Source organism: Notechis scutatus, chromosome 1, assembly GCF_049901735.1.
Source record: "Notechis scutatus isolate UNSWTSFEM ecotype Mainland chromosome 1, rNotScu1.2, whole genome shotgun sequence".
Taxonomy (NCBI): domain Eukaryota; kingdom Metazoa; phylum Chordata; class Lepidosauria; order Squamata; family Elapidae; genus Notechis; species Notechis scutatus.
The window spans coordinates 36,813,585-36,822,460 of record NC_142009.1 but is presented as its reverse complement, the minus strand read 5'-3'; the positions used below and the strand labels follow the sequence as shown (position 1 = coordinate 36,822,460).

At 36.1% G+C, this 8,876-nt stretch overlaps 1 long non-coding RNA gene across 2 annotated transcripts; it reads left to right on the top strand.

Moving 5' to 3' along the window:
• The first annotated feature begins 3,724 nt into the window (after nt 1-3,724).
• Nucleotides 3,725-8,006, top strand: LOC148132749 (uncharacterized). Of its 2 annotated transcripts, none has more exons than XR_015746889.1 (3): nt 3,725-3,875; nt 5,764-6,889; nt 7,897-8,006. It is a non-coding gene; the product is annotated as an uncharacterized LOC148132749 (long non-coding RNA). The 2 variants fall into 2 exon arrangements; XR_015746888.1 differs by having other exon boundaries at nt 5,764-7,092.
• Nucleotides 8,007-8,876: the final 870 nt, after the last annotated feature.

The window sequence follows — 8,876 nt, the reverse complement described above, 5'->3', positions numbered from 1 at the left end:
TCAAAAGAAACATAAAGGTAAGTCAAATATTGTGGGAATGGGTCACTTATAAGGGTCTGTGATAAAGCACGAGGAAATCGGATGAAGTATGAGTGAATGCTGAAAGATGGAGACTAAATATAAAAGTGAGGGACCCCAATGAACAAAGTACATCAAGACAGTTTGGTCATACAGAAAAAATAAATGAGGGCTTCATACAGAAAAAATAAAGGCAGAGCAAGCAGGTTAAGATAAGGAAGAGTACTGAGAAAGTTGTGATTGAGTGGAGTTGTTCTGGAGAAGAGAATAGTAGAAATCTAAAAAACAAATGAAGCAAATCAATAAGTATATTCATTTCAGAAGACATCTTTTTGGAGTGTGCGTCTACCCTCTGGAGTTTTCGTTTTGTTTGTTGAATTTGCATTTCTGCTTGGGAGAGTTACCGGTATTTATTTAGAGATGTTTTATTTATATTTACCATGGATATATTATATTGTGTATATTTGTTTGTTAACTACCTAAAGTCGCAGGTATTCACCGAAGAGTACAGCTGAATGGTGAGAGAGAGAGAAAGAGAAAGAGGAGGAGGGAGGGAAGGGGAGAGAGAGAAAGAGAAATGTAATGGCAGTAAGAATGGTTTACATACATAGAAAATTTTAGAGAGGTATAGTGAACAGTGGTGACAAAGCTCGAATTATCTTCATTTCTCATGCCTTTAATTTCAAATTTTGCTAGCTTGCTATTACTTACCCTTTTTTTCCCTTCCATTCAATTCTCATAGACTGCCTACATGAGTCCCTGCATTTTTTTAAATAAGGTTTTTCAGAAGTGGTTTGTCATTGCCTTCTCTCTAGGGCTTAGAGAAAGTGATTACTCCAATGTCATATACTGGCTTCATGTCTAAAGCAGGATTAGAACTCATGGTCCCTGTTTTCTAGCCTGATGTCAAGTGAAATCAATATCATAAGCACTGGGGACTTCTGGTGGTGCTCCATTCGATTACAGATCAGAGACCGCGACTGTGTGTGGCTCAGATCCATGCTTACCTGTTGGAGGGGTTCTTAAAGGACTGTATCCATCTGACCCACCTTGTAGGGGTGGGGGAAGAGGGGGAGACTGCCAGATGGGTCAAGGGGAGCCACATCTCCCCTCCCTGGCTTGGTAAACTCCCCTAGAAGATAGGGAGAAGCAGCAGTCTTTAATGGCTGCCCTGAAGACTGGAAGCTGCTGGGACATAAGTTTGTGCTGAAGAGTGAAAGTGGTGAGCAGCATGTAACTGGATAAAAGATTTTGAAACATTCTTTTTGAAAAACGGAAAGAAAGAGCCCTCATTTGGAAGTGTGGTAGCAGCGAATGAGAGATAAGAGCAAAATATAAGGTAAAGAAAAACTGGAAATAAAAGAGTTATTTGTGATTAGAGGCTAAATTTGGAACAACATACAGAATTGGACATTAATTAGGCATTGGATAAAATGCTGGACTTATTTGGAATTGGTTAAATTTAATGTTACTACAGAAAGTAAATTTTAAAAAAGAGTTTTAAGAAGAAAGTGATACAGAGCGCAACCTGAGAGTTAAAGACTTCCTTCTTTTGTGTTTCTATGGAAAATTACTAGTTGTACAAGATCCGCAGAAGCTTCAAACGGAGATTCTTGATAAGGACTATAATAGAAAAGATGGACTTTTAACAAAATAAATAGACAAAAAAATGGAAATAATAAGCAAAGAATTTAAATCGGAGCTTCAAAATGTGAAAGAAATACTTAAAGAAAAAATGAGATTGGTGGAATTAATGATGAGTAAAGTAATGGTGTTTCAACTGGTGGAAGAACAAAGGGAGGAAAACAACAGCATGAAGAACAAGGATTACTGTCAAAGGATATAAAAGAATGTAAAACAGAGACATGACATTAGAGACAATAAATAAAAAAGACAAGACACTCAAGAAGAAGAAGAAGAAGAAGAAGAAGAAGAAGAAGAAGAAGAAGAAGAAGAAGAAGAAGAAGAAGAAGAGGAGGAGGAGGAGGAGGAGGAGGAGGAGGAGGAGGAGGAGGAGGAGGAGGAGGAGGAGGAGGAGGAGGAGGAGGAGGAGGAGGAGGAGGAGGAGAATATACAAGAAGAAACTCCAAAAAAGAGAACTGAAAAGGTTGGGGGGGACATGGCCGACAGGCAGAAGGAAATAAAAATAAAATTAGAAGGGAAAAAGAAGAAAGACTGGGGAAACTTAGAAAAGGGAAACCTAGCCAAAATTATGAGATTTAGAGACAAGGATTGGGGATTGTATAAAGGGGATACCACATGGGAATGTATATTGGTATTTAGTTTGAACCCCTATATTAGAGGATTAAAACAGGGGAATGGAAATGTATGAAAATATATAGATAAATTTTGGATGAGTGGTAAGGAAGAAAAATATGATTATTAATGATTATAAGAAAAGTGAAATGTATTAAAGCATACAAATTTTGGCAAGTAGAAAAGGGGAAAATATTATTATTAATGACTAGAAGAAAAGTGAAGTTGAAATGAGTTATATTAAGAAGCCATTCTAGTGATTTTAGGGGGGGATATTTTAAAATATACATGTTTTAGAATATACAGTTGATTATTTAATGTTTATATGTTTAAAGTTGGGGAATTAGTTATCAAATTAGATAGATTGATGGGATATACCATGTGGATCCTAAATATATTGGTTTTTATTTTTACCCTCTTTAGACTGTATATCATATAATTGGCTTAGGGAAAATTAAGGATAATAATGATGTGTAATGTTAAATAAAATAGGTGGTAAGCTGAAAAAGGAAATAATAGGGAAAAAAGAACTGGGGATTTATATTTGGATGAAATATTGATATTCAATTAATGGATTGAAATATGAAATGGAAAATTACTTAAAGATGAGTTAAATGAATAATGATATGTGATGATATTATATAAGATTGGTGGAAATGAAAAAGTATGATTATATACAAGTATTATAATCTGGAATCACGTTGCTCACGTAAAGAGATGTGTAAAAATTTAAAAATTAAAAAACTTTTTGGAAAAAAAAAAAACAATATCATAAGCACTGCACCAAGCCAGCTCTTGATTATTTACTACTTTTGTGCCTTTTACATAAGAGAAATAGAAGGATGGGGAAAGAGGGAAGAAGGGAGTGAAATAATTATTGGATGGAATATGAATCAGCTTCCTGTGCTCCTGTTGAATTCTCTAGCACTCTGAATTCTTCTACACCAATCAAAGTTTGTTTCAGATTCAGATTCTAATTCAGATTAATTAGAGTGGCTTTAATCAACTAAAGCTGTACTTCTATATACATTTACTCAAGAGTAAGTAGCAGTGGATTCAGTGGAATGTATTTTGAGAAGGCATTGGATTACATTGCAGAGCAATTAACAACCAACTTTTTGATAATAGTTTGCAGGTGTTCTTGCAGAATGGTTGCTGGCAGAGACTGCCCAAAATGTTTGAAAATGGATAAAATGAATTACAAAGCACCAATTACCATCATCTTACCAGCTAGTTCCTATGCCCATTCTCCCACAGCTTTGATTACTTTTATATTTTTTCTAGGTAAGTGGGCACGCTTCTAGACTTATTACCAGTTGGAACTCTCCATCATTTTTTCTTTCCTTGAAATACTGTTGTCCCACCCATCTGTTAGTGCTAGAGGCTGGCATTTGTGTTGCAGCTTGCCAGCTTCCTTGTATTTATGTTAAATAATTCTTTATCTAAACAATCAGATGGAGCACTGAAGTATCCATGGACGCATGGCACACTGGAGACCCAGCTGTGCAGCATTAATTATTGATTAAAGCCAAAATCAAACAGGGACCCAAACAATATTATCACATGTAACTAGAACTGAAACATTTCATGCCAGTCTTCAGGTAAGTCCCTGAACTTTTTAATATGCACTATGAATTGTATTAGCTCATCTCATCAGCTTCACATATGCACTTTGATAATAGCAGTGGGTGATATTCCTTGTTTGTTTTCCGCTATAGCAGGTATCTTTGAAACCACAGTTAAATTGCAAGTTTTCTCCACTAAACGGAAACTGCCTGACATTACACTGTAAAAATGAAGTGATAATTGAGTTTTAATATCCAAACTCAATTGCTTTTTTAACAGCTGGAGCTATCTCTGAGGGTAAAATGGTTTACCAGGAATCACTTGGAAAATGTAAAGATTGAAACAAAATGGAATGATATGAAGTGTAAAATATCTTTTTAATTGTATGGTTGTTGTTATTTTATAGGAGTTGAGCTTGATTTCTTGTCTAATAATAGTTATCATTAATTCAAATTTAATGTTTTATATAGAACTCTACAAATGCTACAAATGATAACAATTCTGACATAAAGTTTCAATTTTCAATCTCAAGGGAAATTTAAAGAACAAAACTGAAAATTTTTAAAGAAAGCCAAAATAATTCCCAAATTACTCTAGATTTAGATTTTATTGAAGTCTTTAGATTTCAGTGTAGTTAACTGGAAGTCAAGGAAGAAAATAATCTCAGGCATTCAGCTATATATCATGGTTAGAAAATCCGTTTCATTCTGACTTAAGTCAGATTTCAAAAAGGAAGGAAGGAAGGAAGGAAGGAAGGAAAGAAGGAAGGAAGGAAGGAAGGAAGGAAGGAAAGAAGGAAAGAAGGAAGGAAGGAAGGAAGGAAGGAAGGAAGGAAGGAAGGAAGGAAGGAAGGAAGGAAGGAAGGAAGGAAGGAAGGAGGTTCCTAGTCAACTGAAAGCCTTTAAAGGAGAGATTGCTGAGAAGGTAATTGATTGCAGGTTCAGAGGAATTTATTTTATGGGTCCTTTTCTGTCAGGTTACAAATCTGGCTTATAGTACTAAGATGTATTGATAAGTGTGAAACAAGATGGATAAGATGCATATACCCTGGTCTTTCTTGATCTCACTGTGGCTTTTGACATCATCAATCATAGTATCCTTCTTAACTAATTTTGGGGATGGGAAGCATAGTGTTATAATGGTTCTCCTTTCTTTGGGACCAGTTCCAATTGATATTAGTAGGGGGAAAATACCAATTTCCAGATCATTGCTAGAGTTTCTCTATTCTCTTCCTACCCTAATTTAACATCTACTTGAGGCCCCTATATGAGATCATTAATATAGAGTTAAATACATCAGTGTACTGACTACAAGCTGAACAAACATTACCATCAAGGTGCTTTTCCAGTGTCTGGAATTTGTGGAATAGGGAAGAACAGGTTTTGGCTTAAATCCTAGCATGACCAAATGACTGTAGGTTTCAGGGTTCCCAAAATCTAAGTATCTTCCATCTTTAGTTCCAGAAGGGGTACACTCCCCCATACAGAACTGGTACATAATTGGCGAGGGGGGTTTCTTGGCTTTCTTGGATCTGATTGATTGACTGATTGATTGATTTGTATGGCTGCCCATTTCACACAGGTTATTCTGGGTGATATCAGTACAAGCATTAAACTACAAAAAAAAAAAACAACCCTCTGATATATTACCTCTGATATCCAGGGATAACAAATAACCCCACTCAAAGAAGAATGAAAAGCATATCAAAGCAGAGCTCATCTAACCTCCTGACCCAAACAGCTAGATCTTCAGTACTTTATGAAAGAGTTGGGGTCATCCAAACCTCCATGGAAGTGTTGGTCCATGGGGCAGGTATCGGCCATGACAAGGTCTTTAGCACAAATCCATCTTTTGGCTTAATTGTGCCTGTTTCTGGAAGAGAAGGTCCTATTGATAGTAACTCATGTCTTATTCACTTCCCAGTTGGATTACTGCAATGCATTCTACATAGGATTATCCTTAACTGCCATCTGGAAGCACATACTGGTGGTGTAAGTAGTTATTGGTGCACCATACTATGCCCTTGTAATACTATTACTTCACAAGCTATGCTGGCCTCCAATGTGCTCGGTACTAATTGCCACCTATATATCATTTTATGACACAATGTTATTTACAGGATTGTCTATCTTCAATATTTCTGCCTACCCCACAAGATACAACAGAGAGGGCATCTCCAGAGACCTATATAAGATAATATCATTTGGTGGGACCCAGGAAGCATGACTGTTTTGTTGCTTTGGCAGCTTTATTAAACAGCATATACCCCACTTTCATCCAGGTTTGTTAGCCTTCTATAAGATCTCAAATCTGCAATCCTAGAAAAATGAATTCCATCCTAGGAAACTGTGTTCTATCTTTTCACCATCAAAATAGAAATTGACAATGAAGTTATGCATGGAAAAAATTCACTTTCCTAGGATTGCAGATAGCTCAAAGTCTTGAATGCAGCCCAGAAATAAAATATTGGACTGCATTGAGTTGCACAGCAATGATGAAGATGAGCCAAATATGGAAAAGCAAGAACATCATCCTGGCAACCAAATGTAGGTCAGTTCTCTCTATTGTATTCCCCATAGCTACCTAAGGTTGTAAAATCTGCACCTTAAAAAAGCAAGACAGGAAGAAAATTGACTTGTTTCAGCTGTGGTGCTGGAGAAGGCTCCTGCATATTTCTTGCATAGCAAAGATAACTAATAAGCAAGTACTGGAGCACATAACATCAGACATGTCACTGGGCGGCAAAATCGCAAAACTGCATCTCACTTATTTTGATGATGCCATGCAGGGAATTCACTGGAGAAAGCAATTCTGTTCTGAAGAGTTAGGGATAAGAGAAAATCAGTTTGCCAAAGAACATTATAGCTGGACATCATCAAAGCGGACACCAGCCAGGGCACAGAACAACTCAAGGAAGAAGTGCAAGATCAGAAGATATGGAGAGACCAAGAATTGGACATGACTGAATGGATAATATCATCTTCATCATTAAGATCTTGAAAAACAGGCTCCAAGCATTGGGCCAAGGTGTTAAATGAGTTTTGTAAAGGTATGTGAATTATTATAGTTGGCCTTGGAAATATAATTTAACATTTCTGTTCTGTTTTTCTTTTGTTTTGGGCTTATCAGTTTTTGATCAGATTTTAATCCTTCAAATATTTAACATCTAGAAACCTAGAATGAGAGAGGAAGCAAATGAGGCTTAACAAACCAGCAACTACTATTAACAAACCAGCAACTACTGTTAGACAGGTCAGTCTTTAATGGAAAACAAGAAAGTTGTGATTTTTCAGGAACAGATTCCCAAAAAATATTAATGGGGGACAATTGCATATATATGCAATACTACAATGTTAATCTTGTATTATTTTTTTAGTGCAATGTTTTATTGAGTTCAGTACAGGCCTGGTGGTGGTAACAGAAGATTTAATGTAATCTATGTAATATTTCTTTTTACCAAAAAAAAAAAAAAAAAAAACAGAAAGAAGAAAGATTTTGTCATCTCATTTATTGAGTTAAATCCTATGTTCAATATAGGTGGCATACTTACTCCATTTTCTGCTTTGCCTGTATTCCTGCAGCCAGATAGTTTCTCAGAGTACTGTACTGAACCGAAAAAACTAATTGATTCCAAATGCATGTTGAATTATCTTCTTTTGCACAGCCCCAGGAATAAATCTGATTCTTGGCCATCATCAGATGGAGTTGCTATGAATGTGAAACGTGCATTTTGTAACTTCTCCCACTGATCCATGTCCGTCTTATATTTATGAACGTAATATATTCTTCACTTAAAAATACCATAAGACTTTTCATTGTTTTGGTTCAGTAAATGAAGATGAGTATGACTGTTCCACCAAAAACTGGCTTTCTGGGTTACATTTACTGTGACAGGAATTTGAAATTGAACTGATTTTGGCTGAAAGAGTGGTATAGTAGCAGAAGTAACATAGATGATGATGATAATGATGATGTCATCTGGGAATCAAACTTCAGCATAATAGGAAACCTCAGTGTCTTGAACAACTCTAAGCACAAATACATTGTTTTTCTTAGATCATCTCAGCTGGCTCTGGTAATTTCTTTCACCAGTACAGAGAATTCGGGGTGTATTTTGTCCTGCTTCAGTTATCAAGTGTCAAAGGTAATTGTGTGTCCAAACAGAAACTCAATAAGTTATTGTCCTTGCTCATTAATTCCCCCCAGGTTCATGTCCCCAATTACACTCTGATCAACAACTTCTCCATTAAAGCTTTTATAACCAGCAGATCATGCTTTGGTGCACAGCCAAGAGGTTCCAGCTACAAACAGCTTAGAGGGAGGTCACAATTTTGACTTTTTTATGTTCATTAAGCTGCATGTTTCTCAGAAGCAAGCAAAAATCACTAAAATGGAGAGCGAACTCTAGCCTGTTCCACATGATATAGTTACACTTGCATACTTACATATGTTGTAGATAGAAACAAAGAAATCAGAGCTAGTTAAGTATGGAAATTATGATGTTGGTTTAGAAACCCAGGTTCAAATGCATCTGTACTCGTGGTGCTTCATAGGGTGGCTTTAGGTCAGAATCTTTCAATCCAATATTGTAGATACAATTGGAGGGAATGCTTGAGCTTCTATAAGAAATACAATATATAAAGCACTGCCTTTGAACTGGTGCATGGCCCATTCATGGTCTCACTGGCTATGCTACAGTGCAAAAATAAAAAGCTTATCACTGGTGTTGTTCAGCTTAAACCTGAGGGATTATTTTAAAGACAAGTTGAAATCCATCTCATGCTTAATGTTAAAATTTGTAAGTTCTTCAAAGAATTGCAGTGAATGTTCAGAAGCTTGATCTTCTGAGAACTGCTGGCTCATATTTAAATGTTTGTTCAATAGAACTCCAAGATCCCACTCACAAATACTACTATTGAGCCTATATATATATGGGGGGGGGAGGTATTTTGATGTTATCTTATATCTGAAGATAACATGAATTAAAGGAGGAAAGTTTGGCTCATTTAAAAAAAAGAACTACAATATATACACTG